The sequence below is a fragment of the Peromyscus californicus genome, unplaced genomic scaffold (genome assembly GCF_007827085.1).
Source record: "Peromyscus californicus insignis strain IS unplaced genomic scaffold, ASM782708v3 Scaffold_13__1_contigs__length_99412109, whole genome shotgun sequence".
NCBI lineage: Eukaryota > Metazoa > Chordata > Mammalia > Rodentia > Cricetidae > Peromyscus > Peromyscus californicus.
The window spans coordinates 45,480,239-45,500,715 of record NW_026294424.1 but is presented as its reverse complement, the minus strand read 5'-3'; positions in this window follow the sequence as shown (position 1 = coordinate 45,500,715).

Sequence of the window (20,477 nt, the reverse complement as noted above, 5' to 3'; positions counted from 1 at the left end):
AAGTAGCTGGCCATGTTTGAGATTTTCACAGCTGAAGTCTTTGGGGTTGCAAAATGCACCCACACAAAAGGCTAAAGAAGACAGGAGATTTTCCAATTAGCCTTCTTACCCTCACTCTTACTGACACGTTCATCTCTCCTGCTGCTGAGGCATTCCTTTGCTGGTATTACAGTCTGCTTCTTCAGAATTCCAATTCAGGCTGAAGGCCAATAGTTCTCTAGGACTTCCCTGGGACTCCAAAACCATATCGAGATTGCTAATACATCCAGTCTCATGGACTAGACAATGACTGGATTCTTTGCCTTTCTATTAGGAAATAGTCAGTGTTGGACTACTCTGACTACAGCCTCTAAGATGTTCTAATAAATCTCATTATATATACATATTAGATATGAATATATATATATATTCATTTTGTTAGTTCTGTTTCTTTAGAGAATACTAACTAAAAGATATTACAACGTAAGATCTAATAGTCATTAATTAACAATTTTATAAAAATAGCAAAATTAAATAAAATAGACAGCAACAGTAACTAAGATTAAAACATCTGTGATTTCTGTTAGTTATGCATTTACTTCCAATAATACTGGCATTTTCTGCTGTTCTGTTAACACGTGAGGGAATAAGTCATTAGCAGGAGTTTAGTGATACAGATTTTTCTTGCCCAAGGTCATAGATCCCTTTGGTTTCTATCCACAAAATGCTGCAGAACTCCTGCCTAGAGCCTCACTCCATGTGTGGTAAATAGTATATACTCTGAATATCTAGTAAATGAAATAAACATGACAAACAATTGTGTAGATAGAAACCAAGTATTAAAAAGAACTCCTTAGACATGGTGATTTACTCTAAATAAACCAAGAAAATTATCCTCTCTGCAGACGAGGTTTTGTTAGCTCCCACCTACACCCAAGCATAGATGTGAAATACTTCATGTGTGCAAGAGGCCTGGCTATTGATTTATCCTATAATTACAAGGCTTTATGGGAAGACATGAAAAAACCTATAGAGTATGTTAAGGCATAGACATTTTAAACTTGTTAATAATGGAAAATATAAATTAGAAATAACAATAATTTTATATGTAAGATTTTTCTTCTGGGGGGGAATGTTTTCCTAAGTCAGCAAGCAATTGCAATCAACAAATGAAAAATGAATATCAATATTACACAACTAGTGTACAATAGCTGGTAGCCAGTTTACAACAACATGCTATTCTCCCTCAGAAACAAAGCAGTAAAACTTAAGAAATAATAACAAACTCCTATAATTTATCAAGTTATCAAAACGCTATAATAGGAACATGCTGAGATGGTTAAGATGAAATGGAATTTTCAGACCTTATTTGTGGTTATCTTGGAAATAATTTGGCAAAAGCATTAGAATCTTGGAACACTGCAGAAAAGCTTTCAGGATACCATCTCATTTAATACTTTCACCAATTCTGTGAAGCAATTGTTGCACTCCCATTGTATAAACGAACATCTGAAGGATCTATGAAGTTAATACAAGGTGTCCAACTAACAGCTGGTGGGAAACACTAACAAGACCCCAACACACAACTGCAGAATCAAAGCCTGAACTTTGTTTTTCACATTCTAATCTTACGTCATTCAGCTACTTGTACATGAAAGGTCACATGTACCAAAATTTCCTACAATATTTTGAATGATACTAAAGACAAGTTCATAACCCAACAACATGTGAAAAGTTGAGAGAATTAGAGTGAATTACCTCTTGAATCTGTCTGCAACTGTCTAAAATTTTATTGTGAAATGCCAATTGTTACATGGAGATATATCTGTAGAAAATTCATTGAAAAAAATGGAAGTATAAAATAGTATGATTAAAATTTTATAAAAAGTTTAAGAAATAATTGGGCATAAAATGACTTAAAAGCATATGTAGGTGATGGGCTGGAGGTGGGGTTCAATGATAAAGCACCTTCTTACATTGAATTAAAAAATATAAAACCCTAAAGTATATGTATAAAGGTTAAATTAATTACCTTGTGGTAGGATTAGAGTATTTTTTTTTCTTTCTTTCATACTACTGGATTTCTGCAGTTTCTCTAATTGCTAATCATAACACTTGGGTTGAAGAAAATACAAATTCATATTTTAAAGATGAGAACAGAAGTTAAGATTGCTGGGCACATCTCAGTCATAGTATTATTCCATCAAAGCCAGGAGGACTCCAACTCGAAAATAGATATTTAATGTATTTCATATGGATTTTTCCATAATTTCCAATATCCTTATCATACTAGGAATAATGGCTATCGGTTGAAACACAGAAGAGCAGCATAGGGTTGCAGGTTCTCTGCTTTGTTTAGACTCTGCAACTATTTAATTAGCTTTGCAATTCGGTAAAATTCCTAAAACTGACTGAAACTTGGATATAAATGTTTTTGTCAATTAAATTATTGTTATTTAAAATGGTTACAAAGAAGGCAGAACATGCCACCCTAGATTGACATGAAGCTGTAAGTAAATGGTAGTGTAGAGGTCTCTGTGGGGATATTAAACCACCCAGTGCCTTTACTTATATTATTAATTATATAGGACTGTCTTAATTTGGTTTCTGTGACTGTGATAAAACACTGACCAAAATCAGCTTGTTGAAGAAAGGCTTCATTTGGCTTATACATCAGGGTCCATCATCAAGAGAAGGCAAGACAGGAACTCTAGGTAGGAACTTGGAAGCAGGAACTAAAGCTCCCCGCAGCTGCCTTGGCTTGCTCTCATTGTAGGACTCAGGGCCACATGCCTGTGGTGGCACAGCCCACAGTGAGCTTCCACGTCAATCCTTAGTCAAGCTAATGCCCCAAATAGACTTGCCTACAGGTATCTGATGGAGGCATTATTTTTTTCAATTGAGATTCTCCCCTCCCAGGTGACTCTAGCTTGTAGCAAGTTGACAAAAACCTAACCAGCACAAGAAATAAAAGTTAGGGTTGGAAAGATTGCCAAAAGAGAAAAACATTCTAATCTGAAGGTTGATAGAATTCTTGTTGCCAAGCCTATTGTCTGGTTTTGCATTTATTTCCCAGCATCCAGTGCAGAACTGTTACATAAGCATCAGAAAGAGCAGATCAGGCCAAAGCCTCCAGGGATGCAAAGGTTTATGCAGAAACAAACATTTTTTTCTTGTTGGGATATTATGCAGAGCTGAATGATTTAATGGATAATACTCACAAGTTATTTTTCACAGCAAATGAAGAAGTGGATTCTACATGGCTATATTTTATAGTGACTGTTTTGAAAAGTCAGGGATTTAACATAAATCCAGAATGAGTGAGGGAGTTTTGCAAGGACTTCTGTGATGCCATCAAGACACTTCTCTGCCAGCTGTTCTCATTCATACTCCCCTCCCCTACCCCTTTTTCTTATTTTTTTCCACATTCTTCCTTTCCCTTTGTTAATTTGTTTTGGGGGCAGATGCAAAAAGTAGCAAGAATATGAATCCTTGGATCAGATTGCTTGATAAAACTCCTTTATTCACATATACGGGCAATCTGTCCTGAGTATGTTGCCTAATCTTCGTGTTCCTGCCTTCTCATCTGGAAAGTGGGTTTAATAATTCCTATCTCATGAGACTTTATTGTGGGAGAGAGAATATGCAATAGGCAATACATAAAGATTAATTATAATGATAATAGTAAAATCAATAATTTGTTCAGTTCACAATTAATTTTGACTCCCAATAATGCATTTTGTATAATGTATAATAATGTAATGGCTTGTATATCTAAAATAAATTATTCCCTAACCTCTCATAGCTTCCACTTAGTGGTAGAGACAGACTTATAAATAAATAACTCTAAAAAAAAAACAATACCAACACCCACAATAAAAGTCCCCTATGACATTTTGTTCAGAGAAAAATGAGAGTCAAGAAATTCTCATGAAAGAGGTGATATCTAGGGTCCATCTAACAGAAGCAAAAGTACACAATGCTTTACTTTGTGTCACATATGGTTTTCATATATTCTAGATCATGAAATCATTTACAGAATACTGTGTTTTTTTGTAAATTATTTTTATAACTGAGGAAGCTAGGGCATAGTGAAATTAAATAACCTGCCTAAGGGTACATAGCTAGAAAGCAGCAGAGCTGAGTGGCTGTGTTCTTAATTACTATAATACTTGCATCTTCAGCATCTTAAATCTGAGAGGACATGTGGCAGGTCCTAAGGAAGAGACTGCATGCGGGGAAGGGAGAGTAGACACAGCAGGATTTGGAGGAGAGGACGTCGTGCTGGGGAAGGAGAGAGCAGCAAGTTCTCTGAGCAGGTGTTCAGATGTGCAGCAGGATGTAATGAGCCTGGTGACGCGGGCTGAGAGACATGGACATCTTGCTGCTGCATGTGAAAATGATCCTATGTGAACTGAAAACCCATCGCATGAATAAGAATTCTGAATACATCTCTGTGAAAGTGACTAATCATCTGTAAGGGTTAATTTCTGTAAAGGCTCTTGGGACCAAACTTCTTATTAAAAGGCAAACAATAACATATGGACACATGCCTGATGAGTGTGTACAGTGCTTGATGACAGGGAGACAGTCACTGGATAGTCCTTATTCTTAAAAAGTACAGTTTGGTAGAGAAACAGGAGACACCTGTGTGCCTAAGTTTATATGGACCCACAGGACAAAATCATGCCTAGAGAACATAAGGGAAAAATCTCATGAAGCTGAAATCTACCCTTGGCATTTTGTAGGAAACTGCCGACATGTTGTCTCTCAGCAAGTTCAATATTCAAACATTGAAATCTATCACTGTTGCTTCTGTTGGTAGAGGCTTATCTATCTTTGTCTTCTTGTCTGTGTGTTGCTCTCTTTCTTCGTGCCAGCCTGTGTTGAATGAGTACAGTTGAATTCACATAAATTGCATCAATGTGTAATTTAAGTCCCTTAAACAGGTCAAATTTGGATGAGGGACATTAAGCGAATTTCCTATTAAAGGGACAAAGTTCTCTGAACTATATAATGTATCATTAATTGAGTCCACATTTATGCCTCCCTATATATATATCTTATTTTTAGTGAACTATTGCAAAAATTACCCTCTCTACTGTCTTATAAGCCCCAGGGGCTAGCCTACAGTAGAAAAGACAAAACATATTCAGAATAGGGAAATGGCTTAGGAAAAGAATAGGGTTGGCAGTGTGGGGTTAAAAACAAGGATCCTGCTATGAAACATGGGCTTCATCCCTTTCATCCTGCCCCCACCTCATCCCAATAACACTCCATCAAGCTGCCTCACAGCAGAGAGGGAGAGAACATCTTCGAAGAGCATCATGCATCTCACCCTAGCACTTCTGAGAGTATTGGCAGAGATGAATCATGAAGCCTGTAGGGCTAATAAAATAAAGCAGAAAGTGAAAGAAACATGGGTTCAAGACTCAATAGATGAAGATTTACCTCAAAATCAAAGCCTTCATCTGTAGGAAATAAAAGGGCCTTAAATTTAAGAACCAAACTCATGAAGTAGCTAAAAACAGCCACCACACTATTTCTTTCAATGAAACTGGACTGGTGTAAACAACAGAGACAAGATATATAAACAAACAGAGGACATCAAGGAAAGGCTGTGATAGAAGGAAGCCGGCAGATCAGCAGATGGGGAGATGGCAAACGTTCTCCCTGCTCACATCTTTCCGGAGAGAGTTCTGAAAACAAATGGACCATGTAGAGTATTTCCATGCTGTTAAAACTGTTCTGACCTACTTGGTAGGAGTGAGGTAGGGAGGTACACCTTTGAAAAGGTTATTTCTAGAAGAAGCAATGAACATTTGGCAATGCTCCTTCACGTAGTGTTTGCAAGGAGGGTGATGATTGAGAGGTAGTGAGTTGGAAACATGCCAATCTGTCCAGCCAGATTATGAAACACACACATTTGTCCAAAGCTAAAGAAAAATAGTAACTGCAAACACAGGGTCAGCCTTGTTTGCTGCAGAATTGCACTCAGAGGGACTGTGTCACCTGCTGGTCCCCATGTTATAAGGAGGTAGAAAGCAGAAACAGGATTGAAAGCCCCATCTAAATCCTTCAAACAGTCCTTCTGAATGATACTATAAAACAAATACATGGCTTCTGAGGGACTAAGATATAACACATGTGTTCAGAGAGGCACCAAAATTAATAAATAAATAAAACCTCTTATTTGGAAAGAGAGTGGGATTGAAATACTATAAAGGGGACCAGGGCTTTTGTCCTGGGGGGAATATTTTTGTTTTCTGATTATTTAATGCACACTTAGGGGTTTTAAGGTTCAAAATGTTTGTCCTGAGTCCTAGTGCCCAAAGAATAATTCATCCCCATGGTACCAGAAAATAATATGTCATATCAAGACCTCAGTAGCTTACACAGAGATTTAGGATTTGCCCCGAAACCTTTGGAAGTCGTAGGTCAGTTACTGTGCCTCTGTGGTATATGTTTCTGGCTCTAATACAGATGAAAGCCAGCCTCCTTTTGAAACATCCATTTCTTAGGACATGAGGGTTGGGGGAATCTTGAGATATCAATAGATGAGATCTCCATGAATAAACTGGGGGTGGGCAATATAGGGTAGAGGATAGAGGATGAGAACTTAAGGGAATGGGGTGGTTGAGCTGGAACAGCAACAGAGTGGGAGAGCAATGAAAGAGATACCTTGATAGACATCATGGGGACAGGGAGAAACCTGCTGCTAAGGAAATTCCCAGGAATCTGCAAAGATGACCCCAGCTTACACTACTAGCAATAGTGAAGAGGGTGCCTGAGCTGGCTTATCCCAGTAATCAGATTGGTGAATTACCTAACTGTCATCATAGAGCCTTCATCCAGTAACTGATGGAAGTAGAAGCAGAGATCCACAGTCAAGCACCAGGCTGAGCTCCTAAATTTCAGTCAAAGAGAGAAAAGAGAGATCCTTTGAGGAAGGGACATCAAGATCAGGATGGGGAAACCTACAGAGACAAGCAAACCATGCTAGTGGGAACTCATGAACTTTAGATCAACAGCTGTGGAGCCTCCATGGGACTGGACTAGGCCCTCAGCATAAGGGAGACAGTTGTGGAGCTTCATCTGCTTAAGGTACCCCCTGGCAGTAGGACCTGGGGTTCATAAGCTGGCTTTTTGGAGCCCACTACCTATGGTGGGACACCCTGCACAATCTTGATGCAGGGAGAGGGCCTTGGACCTGCCTCAGTTGAATTTATCAGGCTCTGCTGACTCCTCATGGGAAGCCTTACTTTGTCAGAGTAAGGCATGGGGGTGGGTGGGTTGGGAGGGAAGGCTGGGGGAGGGAGGAGGGAAAAGTGGGAGATTTGTCATTGGTATATAAAATGAATAAAAAGTTTCTTAATAAAAAAAAAAAGAAAGAAAGAAAAAGTTCCTTCTGGGATATGGCCTGAATTAAGCCTCAGTGCACTGATTGGTCAATGTGGCAGAATATGAACTCCTCCACAGAAGGGGTCATCATCACAGTAGGAAGGAAAGTGAAGCACGACTTGGAGCAATGATAAAGCCTATTCCATTCCAGAGCCACAGAATTAGCAACCTTGCCAAAAGCAATATTTACTCTACGTCATTCCATAGAACATACTTGCAAAGACTTACAGGGTTATATGTATGGGTGGGTATCTGCTAAATTTACTGTACTGCGAATTAAACACACACACACACACACACACACACACACACACACACACACACACACACATTGCTCAACACGAATCAGAATGTATTTGTTGAGAAAGGAAGAACTATGATCAAGATCGCCCTCTTCAGAAATAGGAAGCATAAAATCCACACGAACTCAAGCTGGCCAAAGCAACTGTGAGGTCTGGAATGCCCTTCTGTGTCAGCACCCCAGGTGGCCAGAGCTGAAGAAGAATATGCCCTTATTCATAGGAATACACCCTTATTGGTAGAAGAAGGAAAGGTCATCCTGTGTTTGGAACAGCAGCAATCTGTTCAAAGCCTGCACCCAGGTTGTCACCATTTTGACAATTCAACTTTACAAAAACTTTGCTTGTGCTCTTTTGACTCTAGCCGTCTTCATATGTCAATAGCCACTGTCTTAGGGTTTTATTGCTGTGGAGAGACACCATGACCATAGCAACTCTTACAAAGGAAAACTTTTCACTGGGGCTGGCTTACAGTTCAGAGGTTTAGTCCATTATCATTATGGTGCTAAGTATGACTGGTGGCATGCAGGCAGACATGGTGCTGAAGAGGTAGCTGAGAGTTCTACTTCTGGATCCTCAGACGGCAGGAAGAGAGAGTGACACTGGGCCTAGCTTGAGCATTTGAAATCTCAAAGCCAACCCCAGTGTCACACTTCATGCAACAAGACCACACCTCCTCTAACAGGGCTACACCTCCTAATTGCACTACTCCCCATTGAGCCTGTGGGGGCCATTTTCATTCAAACCACTATAGCCACACTCCACATCCTGCTGTCTAGACGGTCTAATCAGGACCCAATGGGGCCTTTTCCTGGCCTCCTGGAGTCATTTCATTCCCTGAAAGGGCTTGCTTCCTCTCTCCTTACCTAATTCAGAGGTTTTGACAAAAATATGACAACCAAGTCCTGGGTTCAATCTTTGCTGCTGGGAAAGTTTCTAATTTCCCTTTGTGGTTTAAATGATTCTTCAGTTCTACCTTTTACTGATGAGAGGAGTGGACGCTTGGCTTTAAATTCTGAAAAACTCCCCTTTCTTGCTCTTTCTTCCTTGCTTTAAGGTAGATGTTAATTTTCCTAAGTCATCTCTCCTTTGTCTTTTTTTTTTTTTGATATATGAAAAATTGCAGTCAACTGCAAGAAAGAGGTATTGGACTCCTCTGCTTTTAGTATTCTTGCCCGAAGTCACATGACTGTTATGTAGATCACCTGCCTGCCTTGTTATGATCAGAGCAGTTTGAACAGTGCACTATATTTTCACAATACAGCCTGACTTTTTAAAAATAGTAATCCCTAGAGTCAGTGTTCATAATTTAGGTTGTTACTGTTGATATTGTCACAGAGCATTTGATTTTTACTATTAATTCTTTTAAAAAAATCTTACGTGTCTAAATATTTTGCCTGCATAGATATATATGTACCACATGTGTGCCTGGTGCCTGTGGAGGTTAGAAGAGCCTACTGGATTCCTAGAACTGGAGTGAGGAAGTGTTATGAACTGTCATGTGGGTACTGGTAAATGAACCTGGGTCCTCTACAAAAATAATAAGTGCTTTTCTCTGCTGACTCATCATCTCTCCATTCCTAACTTGTAATATTAAATTATCAATCTGCTTTGTCCAACATGAAATAGCTATTAATGGTTTAGTATATCAAAATATATATATTTAAGGATGTATTTTTTTATTATTTTTAACTATGGGTTTGTATATATCTGAGTGTGGGTGTGTTTATTTCCATGCAGGAATCCATGGAGGCCAGAGGTGTAGGACATCATGGGAACTGGAGTTACAGGTGGCTGTGATTTGTCCAATGTGGATACTGGAATCAAGTGAGTCTTATGTAAGAGCAGTAAGTATTCTTAACCACAGCTACTTCTCCATCCCTAAAATATACATTCATTGCTTGTTTACATCATGTGTCAATGACCATGGGTAAATTACTACAATATGGTATATGATTATTCTCATTCCAGGGTCCAGAATAAAAGAGGAGCCATTGTTCAGAGCATGCCATGGAGAGGGGAGAATGGAAAAAGTAAAAGTAATGGGTGTGAACTAGAAATGTCTCATAAAACTTCAGTTCAGGCATCGTACAAACTATGACTGTTCACTGTCCATTGTCTAAAGCATAAAATAAGGCTAAGTTCATCCTCAAAGTGGTAGGATATGTAATTCTTCAGCACAGGAAGAGCAATGCCAGTCACATAGCAGCAGGCAGGGACATGCAAGCCTCTTACAAGGAATGGGATCCAAAAGAAGCCTAGTCATATAGTATGTTGAACGTTGACATAGTGATATGAGAGGAATATTTATACTCCCTCCACATTCATGTTGAAGTCCCAATTCCCATTGTAATAACATGTTCAGGTGAGATGTTGAGGCTAATTGGGGTTAGAGGAGATCACAAAGGCAGACTCTCTGTGACTGGACTGGTGTCCTTAAAATGGAGAATCGGAATTGCCTTGCCTTCTGTGATCTTTTCCTCTCTTCTGTAAGGATAGACCAAGAAGGTAGACACTTACAAGTCAGGATGTCTCATAAAACTTCAGTTCAGGCATCGTACAAACTATGTATCATGAATTGAATCTTTCAGCATTTTGTGCTTGGGATTTTTAGTCCCCAGAACTGTGATAAATAAGCTGCATTTTATAAGGTTTGAACCCAAGGTATCAACCATATAAGAGACACACTCCTCAGCTGAACTGCAACCCAAGCCTTAAATAGAAGTTTGTAAGTTGGCAGATTATGATGTCTTCTTGTAGCAGCCCAAGCTTACAAATACAAGAGCCAATTATTTTGTACATAAAATATAACTCAGCTCATTCAATATGTGTGCTCTCTTTTTGCATGTGTTATATGAGACTATGGAGAGATAAATGCATTTAGGCTGAGCCCAGTTCTTAGAACATGGAGGCCTGATTCCTCATCCTACTGCATCTTCAACTTGTACTGCCTAAATCACTCCACAAAGTCTAGTTCGTATACTTATTATCTACTAATTATTCCAGTAATGGTTACCAATGACTTCTACCTTCTGCACACATGCCTTTTTCAGTACCCTCCTGCACAGGCCAGCATTTATAACAGATAATTGGTAAAACAACAAATGAAGGTTTATGTGGGCCACTTATACTTGACCTCTGAGAATTCCAGGAATCTTTCTGCTACTTTACATATAAGCCCTGACTAATGTTCTGAGGGACAGAAGACCACATGGACAGACTCCAAGTCTGTTACTCTAACCGAGGATCACAGATCTTTGAATGAATGAGATAATGTTTAGAGTATCTGGGTCTGGCTGTACTGTCCCAGGCCAGGAGGTATATCTGAAAAGCCCATGTAATCATGAGAAATGGTAAATACGTTTTGTTTTCTGAAGCCATGAGCTCTGGTGTGGTTTGTGAGGGATTGCCATAGACCTTATTTCACATCTTTTTTCCCCTTGCATTCTTAGCTTGCTAAGTTTCCCAAGTAGATGTCCCACTTCACACCAAAGAGCAGATACATGGTGTCATTAATAAAATTCTAATGGTGACAGCAAAAGAAAAAAAATATAAAGCACTCCATTGTATTTGCTCAAATGCTACCATCTCAGAGTCTGATCTCAAAATAGACTTGTACTTAGCTCATGTCATTTCTTAACTCTTCCCTACTTTATTTTTATTTATAATGTATATTATACCTAATATAATCATCATATAAACTTCCAAAGTATAGCCTGTATTCACATTGTACCCAGTGGTTAATTTCTTATGTCTACTTGCCTAACATATAATAACCAGTTGTTGAATCAAATTTTAATCTGGATACCTCTAGATTTGGTAGATATAACAAATATTTGCAATGAATCAGCCCTCAGGGAGGCAACTTATCTTTCATAACATATATGCAACTCCTCCACCTAATCAATTGAAGTTCTTAGGAGTCTACTCAAAGTTTAGCCGAGATGACATTCTATCTCAGAGAAGTAATACAGAAATCCTACCTGGATTTTCTTCTTGCTAGCCTGCTTTACAGACATCAGGTTTGCACTTTCAACCACTATGTGAGTCATTCCTTCAAATTCATCTCAACTGATACAGAGATAGATGATATATAGTTACATAGATGACAGATGGATGGATAGATAGATAGATAGATGGAAGATATATAGAGATAGATAGATGATACATGGATAGATAGATAGATAGATAGATAGATAGATAGATAGATAGATGAACATAAACACACATACATATATACATACCTGCAAACATTACCTATGTTTCTAATATATACATATTTTACTGGTCTGTTTTTAGAAAGAACTCTGACTGTACTATGGATATATTTTTATAGCAAATAAATTAAAATATATTATAATTTAAACTTCATGTTATTTTCTGCATTTCCACATGATTGTAAGCTCTCAAATAACATATGTTTTATCATACCTATTATTAAAATGACTAGTTGGTACTGGATAATATTTTTGAATGAATAAAAATGTCCATGAAAAGTTCCTATCAGCACAGTTCCATAATAGATATGCTCTCAATTCCATCTATACACATGCAGATTTATCACTGTGGCAATAGGCTGGAAGCTGATTTATTGCTTTTCACTATGAGAAACAAAGGAGAAGTGAGAATACAAGTTCAGAATGATATAGCAAAGAGTCACTGAGAAAAGAGAAGTTTTGCTAAGAATTTTTTTTACAAAATATTGTTTACAAAAACCAATTTAAAAATGACAGTTATAACTAAGGTGTCTTTATTTAAAAGTCTCTTTTCTCTGTCAATATGGATGAAGGAAAATTTCACAAGGCCTACCCCTACCTGAAGAGCTACAGGAAGTTAATGGCTGCTGAGGCAGAAAGAACCAGGTTTGATTCATTGTGTTTTGTTGATGTTATTGTCAGTGATGAGATTCTAGTCTTTAACACACAAAAAGTGGGTTGGGCAACACTAGTGGGATTCAGAAGGCTTCTTTTACTTTTATGAGATAGACAGATAAGGAAGGGGAGAGGAAGTGGGAGAGACAGAGAGACAGACAGAGATGAGAGACAGAGACAGAGAAAAACAGAGATTTGAACTCAGGTCTTCATGCTTCATGACAAACAGTTCATGCTCTGAGCCATCTTCTCAGCTCCTAATTTTCCAAAATTTTTATCTCCAAAGTACACTTCTATTCTAAACCAAATTGTCTCTATATAACATACACCAGGGAAAAGCACACATATTCATCAGATTTCCTTCTGTCACAAATACGTTCTTCCTGAATCCTAATAAATGAAATGTCCCCATTGACTCAGACAATCACATAACCTAGAGGTTGTCCTTGGTATTCCTCTCCTCTATTCCTCCATCAATAAATTCCAGCCAGCACTTAAATCTGCCCATTCTTCTGCACTTCTTATACTACTCCCTTTGTCCAAGTCATCATCATCTTTTACAGTTGTTTCCTCAATGATGTTCCACTGACACTCTATCCCCATCCATGTCATCTTCACAAAGCTGTAAGAATGATCATTGTTAACACCCAAAATATACACTACCTTTTTGATCATGCATAGAACCATTTGATATTTACTGATAAGTCCTGGAATCAAATATCAAAGCTTTGTCAGGTATACAAGTTTCAGCCATTTCCCTCTTCTCTGTCTTCCATAAGTGCCCCATTTCTACCTCTATTCAGCCACAGTGGGATGCTTCCTTTTTTCAGTTCCTAAAACATGCCACATTATTTTTAATCATAAGCTATTTGGCTCTGTTGGTAAATTTGCAAGGGTTTGGATCCAGCCTTTCCATACACTAGGAATATCCTTGTTTCTACCTTGCAGTGGTTGAATTTCAGTTAATCAACAGGCTTGAGCTTAGATAGTACTCTCTCAGAGGAGTCTTTAATTATTCAACAAATATAGCAGTGGAGATGCTTTAGTAAAATTTCTCAAAGCAACTATGCCTTTCCTGAAGCATACTTCTCAAAATCTGCAATTATATAATTGTGATTATTTTTCTCTTCTTAATAACTAAATTTATTTTTTGTCATTTTTGTACAGGTATAACATACATTTCAATTGCTCTCATCACCCACTCCATTAACATCTCCTCCCTATAAATCCCATTTCCTCATTTACACCTTGTACTATGTTGTGAGCAACTGAGTTTAAGCAAGGCCACCTGTGTGACCCTGGGTTTGAAGTTGTCTATGGGAGCTTGGTGAATTCACTAATGGACATACAACTGAAGACAAAGACAAAGACAACAGGACAATCTCTCCCACTACCTTTCAATAGCCAATAGCTCAACATGGTGGTGTAGAGCCACATAAGCCCCTCCTCAATATATAACTGATTGTTGCAAGGACTAGTGTTCTTAGGCCCAGGCCAAGTGACAGAATTTTCTGTGAGTTGAATATCACAGCGGCTGTACCGTGCCTAAAAGATGCATTTTGACATCTCTTCTCTCAATATTCAGCTATTATAGTATTTCTGCTTCCTCTTCTACAACGTTCCCTGAGCCTTATAGACAGTGGTATAAATGTTTTGTTCAGGAGTGAGCACTCAGTGACCATTTATTGGAGTACTTTGAGCAGCTGTGAGTCTCTGCATTCACTGCCTTGTGCTGCAGAGACAGTCTTCTCTCATCAAGGCTGAAAGTATTATTTTTTCTATGGGTATAAACACAGATACTTATACAGAAGGTTGATACTGTGTTAATTTATCTAAACAACAGCAGTAAGCTCCCCATTAGGGCCTATGTCTTCCCCAGCCGTATGCTTTTGGCCAGGTTTACAGTACCAGGCATGGGTCCCCTCCTGTGCAACAGAACTCAAATCCAATCAGTGATCCAATAACCCTATTGCACAAGTGGGCACGTCTTGTCTGGCAAGTTGGTATTGAAGTTTATAGTGTTCACAGCTGGGTAAAACTGCTGATGTCTTTTCTCTACCAACAGCTCACATAAGCACCTTCTGGCACTATGAAAGCTAGGCAGCAGAGAGGAATTTCTGATTACCTCCCTCTGCTTGACTGTAAGCTGGATGAAGGCAAACATTATTTTTTATTTTTATGCTGAGATATGCCTGTGTAAACATAATACCTAGTACTTAATACTGTCTATTTCATGCTCAACTATGTTAGTTGGTTAAATTGTGATAAGCAATGTATTTGTAGACAGTTATAAGCTAACCAAAGTCAATCCTAAATCATGGGGATATCTAAATCAGCCCTATTCCTTCCCTTCACAGATAGCTTGTTTACACTTGACTGAACATCCTTTCCTACCCAGGTAAATTGATGAAAGCTCAACTCTCAGTCATTCATAGGCTGTCACGATGGCACTTATGTTCCTAACATCCCTTTGAAAGGAGCAATAATCATGCAGAAATAGCAGATGAAAGTAGAAGTTCTACCTTTACATCGAGCTATCATTCCACTCATTCATTTTCTACCTATATCAGCAAGCCTAAGGGAGGCTGAACAATGACTTTGATCTCCAGTTTCATTGTGTGTGTGTTTCCACTGCTGTTGTTAGAACCATAATGTTACTTAACCTTTGCATTCTCTGCTTAATGGATGTAAGTGTTCTGATAAATGTAGTGCAGTGGTCAATAACAAGGGGGAAGCTTGACCATAATTAGTTGTTAAGATGCTGGGAAATGAAGAATCTAGCTTACTGACTCCTGAGTAATATACTCTGTAAAGCCTGAACATTATTTTATCACTGATTAAAGGAATGTAGGTGTTCTAATCCCAATATTGTTAAAAATGAGAGTTATAACCCAACTTCTTATAATCTATTTTAAAATACATTAAGATGGATTCTGAGTTTCTATTTCTATCATTTTTTACCTGATCCTTTCAGAGGGTAAGTATGTAACCTTAATAACACAAATTAGTTCACTTCAACTAAAATAAAATTAAGTTTGCAACAAAATATACAGTATATGTAATTCAGCAAAGTAATCAAGTTAGCTTCCTATGAGCTATAAACATCATATATAAATTATTCAGAAAAAAAACACCTCAATTAGTGTCAAAGTTAGACAATGTGTAATTAATTTTCCATGCCAAACATGATGTCAAAGTATGAAGTCTGCTAGTTAGACTTCACTAATAATTAGCTGGGGACATTTGACAAATACCCAGTCTACTACCTCCACAGAAAGTAGCGTTGAGAACTAACCACCTCATGGTGAAAGGCAACAGCGTGGCAATGCAGAATCTCTGCAATGAGGACAAAAGTCAGAGAATACCTGCATTCTATGTTGGTTGCATGGGAAATCTAGGAAACAAAATGTCCAAAAAATGTCTTCAATATATGAAGATGGGAATACATGGAAAATACACTACTTAATAAATACAAAAATCAAATTATAGCTCCAGTATAATTCTTGATTAAATAATGTCTGTAAAGGTAATCTGGCCTAATCTATGGATTTCCACACTCCACACTAAGGCAGTGAGTTACAAATAATAATAATAACAATAATAATAATAATAATAGTAATAATAACAACTTAGTTGGCATAGGGTATATAGCCTAAATCACAGAGGCAGTACATGAAAACTCATTTGAATAAAGAAAAAGTGTATTTCATATGCTTTAGAACTGAAATTGGAAATCAGGAACCAATAACTTCAAATAAACCATACTAATTGGCATCAGCCAATTGTTTTCCTTTTTTTCATAAGGCTGGCAATAAAAAATATGGCTTTAAAAAGGGTAGACAACTCTAGCTTGACCTCCAGTAAATTCAACCAGCAACCTATGTCTATACCTATTTCTCTATCTTTTACATCTCTATGTGTGTGTCAATGCTATCTCTTCTGGTTGCCCCAGGTACGTGTACATATGTGGTATATACTCATAGAGATATAAACATGTAAACATAGATAAAATAAAAATGTTCTTTCAAAAAATCTAATTTCTGGCTGAAAAATATGAAATCCAAATTTGCAAAAGATAATTTTCATATGCATAATGTTGTGCCAAATCCATTCATCGTTAAACTTACCATTCATAAATTTGTCATTATACTCAAAGACAACTTGCAGTTTTGATTTCTCTGATTCACAAAAATTCCTGAGTATGTCCAACAAATAAGTTGTGTACAGCTAAAGAATTTTGAAGTCAGTTATAAATACTTTTACAAAAGTTTCCTTTTGCAAAACATATTTAATGGAGGACATGGGCGTATAATTTTAATGTAATATGTGAGCTTCAAAATAGAAAAAGGGCAAAGAACCCATGAAATAAAAATCACCTGCTTGGAATTTTGGGGATATATTAGTATGTAAGAATTTTTTCCTATTTGAAATAGGATTAAGAGTTTGTAAGTTAAAAGTACACAAAACATGGCCATACCCAAAGACATTCTTATAACAAACAACACTGGGGCCTCAGAAAATATTCATCAAGAATGGAGGGTCAGGTATACATGAAGGAAAATAAAAAGAGGGTCCAGAAAAATAGAAATTCAAACAAAAAAGCACAAAAAAACTGGTAAATATTTCAAAGCAAGAAAATGACATGATGAGATATATGTACCAGGCAGACACTTCTTGAGACAAGATGGGTGATTGGCAGGAATGTGCTGTGGGAGGCAGAAAACTTTCTCCATGTTGTAGTAATATCAGATGGAGAACACATGGCAAAGCCAATGTTCTGGTTGAAAATGTCTAATTCAAGAGACAGTTGTTTCAAAGTACGTTCTTGAACACAAAGGCTGTCTTCTGTTGTGCACCAGGCTTGTGAGAGCAGCACTGAATAGGATCATCCCCTCTGAGGTACATCTTATTCTGTCAAGACTGTAGTACATAATTCCAACTCAGGGTGACTATTAATGGACCCTTCCCTTTGAAATGGAAATATTTTTCTCCTTTGCTAAACCTAGCACAAACAAGTATCCACTATGCAAGAACTATTATTACCTTCTGGGCCTAGAGTAGACAGGTAAGTGGATATGATGCCAATTTGCACATTGCTCTGACTTCTTGACCGCACCTTTAACTCTGCTTTGTACTTTGCAATAGTTTCTCTTTCTTCAGACGCTCTTCTTGCCATCTTCAAGCACAGCTCTCATCATCAACACAGATTGCTAACTACACTGTTCCAGCCACTCCCGTTTCATCCTCCTGTCTCCAAGCTCCCACTTGGGAACAGTCTGCACTAGGATGACATAGCTTCCTACCACCCACCAATACCTTCTCCATATCCTTGGTCTCTAATCTGCTTTCTCTTATAGCTTAGGTTTGCTAACACTCCTTTTCTTTCTTTTGCATGTTTTAATGTTTAGAAAATTTCTAGGCAGTATTATAAATTGTCCCAATTCCATTGTTTATAACTTAATAACACCTTAACATATTTAATAAGATCATGACAATCCCTGCTACTCATTACTTCCAACTGCTAGAGAATGATAATAAAGAAAAGGAAATGTGATTTATGTATCATCAGGTATCCAAGAACCTGCTTATCCTAAGAGAGATGGTAAAGGAAGATTTTATTATTGCCTCTTGAAAAACACAGCAACTAAGCCAAAAAAAGGTTAACTGGCTGTGGTGACTCATTATTCTGCTTTCCAGCCAAGATTAAGTTGATGCCTCAAATCCATTTCTATGCCCTCCCTATAATCTTCTCTCCCTCAATAATCCTTTACCTCAATAGAAACTTTGCACAATTCTCTTGTCAGTGTTTGTCTTACAAATTGATGTTTGTCTCTGTGCTTCAGATGTTTGTTTTTGTTTTACTTAAATTGCTTTAAGTTGTATCCCCTGAAGATCATTGTCCTAACAGTCTCCATCACTCTAGACGGGCAAGGAAAGTGAGACAAAACATAATTGGCTTTCTTCTCTTACTGTCCCTGCTCTCGGCCCTGTTTCATCTCCAAGTTGCCCCATTGTTAAATCTTGTGCTGATTAAACTGAAAGTGAAGAGAAATCCTGAAGATGAGAATTTAGAGCATGCAAGAAGCCCTCTCATTAGCCACCGAGTCAGCACGGCCTTTCTCCCTGCTCCTTGCCTGGTGAAGAGTTTGACTAGCAGCATTTGAGGGCTTTCACAGATCCTTAGGTGCTCCATGGATTTCAAAAATTCTGCTTCCCTTCTTCTGCGTACTCCAGTCATGTCATTGCAAATTGTTCAGTATTGTAATCATATCTTGTTCTTATGGAAGTCACAATGACTTCGGACATTTTCCTTTCACAGACTTATTCTGTAGTAACTATACTCTTGAAATGTTCCCCATTTTAACCTCCATTTCTCGCAATCTTCATGTAGCTAAAGAGTTCTAATGAGATTTGCTACCTCTCAACATGTATAACTCCCAGAAAACAGTGCAAGGCTACTCTGGGTGCTTTGGCATGGATTTTGAAGGCAAGAACTTCACTAATCACCCTTTCAGATATTGCCTTTGTTCTTCCCTGAGATGTGTATTGACTGACAGTTTCAAGAGCTTCATTGTTTAAAATCAATGAGGAAATGGGATTCCCTTTGATAAGCTAAAGTTGTTCACCCAGTCTTTCGCAGAAATTAAAAAAGTCAATATATAAATATATGTTGATGGGGGTGATTATCTCTTTGCTTGTCATCATAAGAGCTGATGTCTTCATAGAAGAGCACAGCTTTCTGTCTGTTGTGACTATAGCCTTCCAATGGCACACTGTCCAAAACACACAAGAAGCAGAAAGCTGAATACAAGCAGAGATGACCCCTGTCTACAAATTGTTCTCACAGCTTTGCTAACTTGACACTGAATTGATACTTAAAGACAATTAACATTCTTGGAATAATTTCTAAAATCTTCTCTGACACATCTTTCCTCCAGAGACTCAGATTTGAGCATCTCTCAATTCCCCTGCTTATCCCATACTCAACTTCATACAGACTTTCATTGAATTTAGAGTCTTGTTGGAGAAATGAAGAGCCTTTGTGCAATATACAGATGATAAAGTGCTCTGTGGCCACAGCCTACATTTGTTCTTGTTTTCAGGAAACCAGTAAAATTCTGAAAATGAATTCAGTGATAGTCTTGTCTCATACCTTTTGTCTCGCGCTGTTTTAATGGGCATTATTTACCTTACTGGTCTTTTGATAGTTTATTATGGTTTATGACTTTGTGTTTTTATGGGGATTGTGTGTGTGTGTGTGTGTGTGTGTGTGTGTGTGTGTGTGTGTGTGTACATGCATGTATGCATGTATATGCACACACATGCATCTGTGTATGTGTGTTTCCTGTGTTTGTTTTCTTTGTCCATCTTTAAAATTCTGGATTGTTTAGTTTCTTTGTTTGTTATTTGTTTGCCTGTTTGTTTTCTAAAGAGAAAGAGGAAAAGGTGGCGTTAAATTGGATGGACTAGGAGGTATGGAAGATTTGAAAGCAGTTGCAGGAGGGAAAATTGTGATCAGAATATATTATACAAAAATATTTCAATAAGATATCTATATTTTTTTGAAATCTGAGCATCTAGAGACCAGGAATTGCAACATCTTGTGTCCCTGTAACTGAGTAGTATATAAGCAATATCTGATACAAACTCCATGTTTTAAATATGAGTCGGGTACAATCTATGCTATTAACATATAGGTTCTATCTTTATTAAAATGTCAAGAATGTTTAAATATCTATAAAGTAAAATCTAAATGTAAGGAAAATCCTCTTATTATTATAGAAAAGGAAAACAAAAGCTGGTGGGGGGAGAATTAAGAGAGCAGAAGGAAGTGAAGTAAGTAATGTGGAAAGTAGGGGAGGGGACAGATGGCAGAAAGCATGACAGATAGCATGAGGGGCCTGAGAAGCTGCAATTGAAGGAGAGA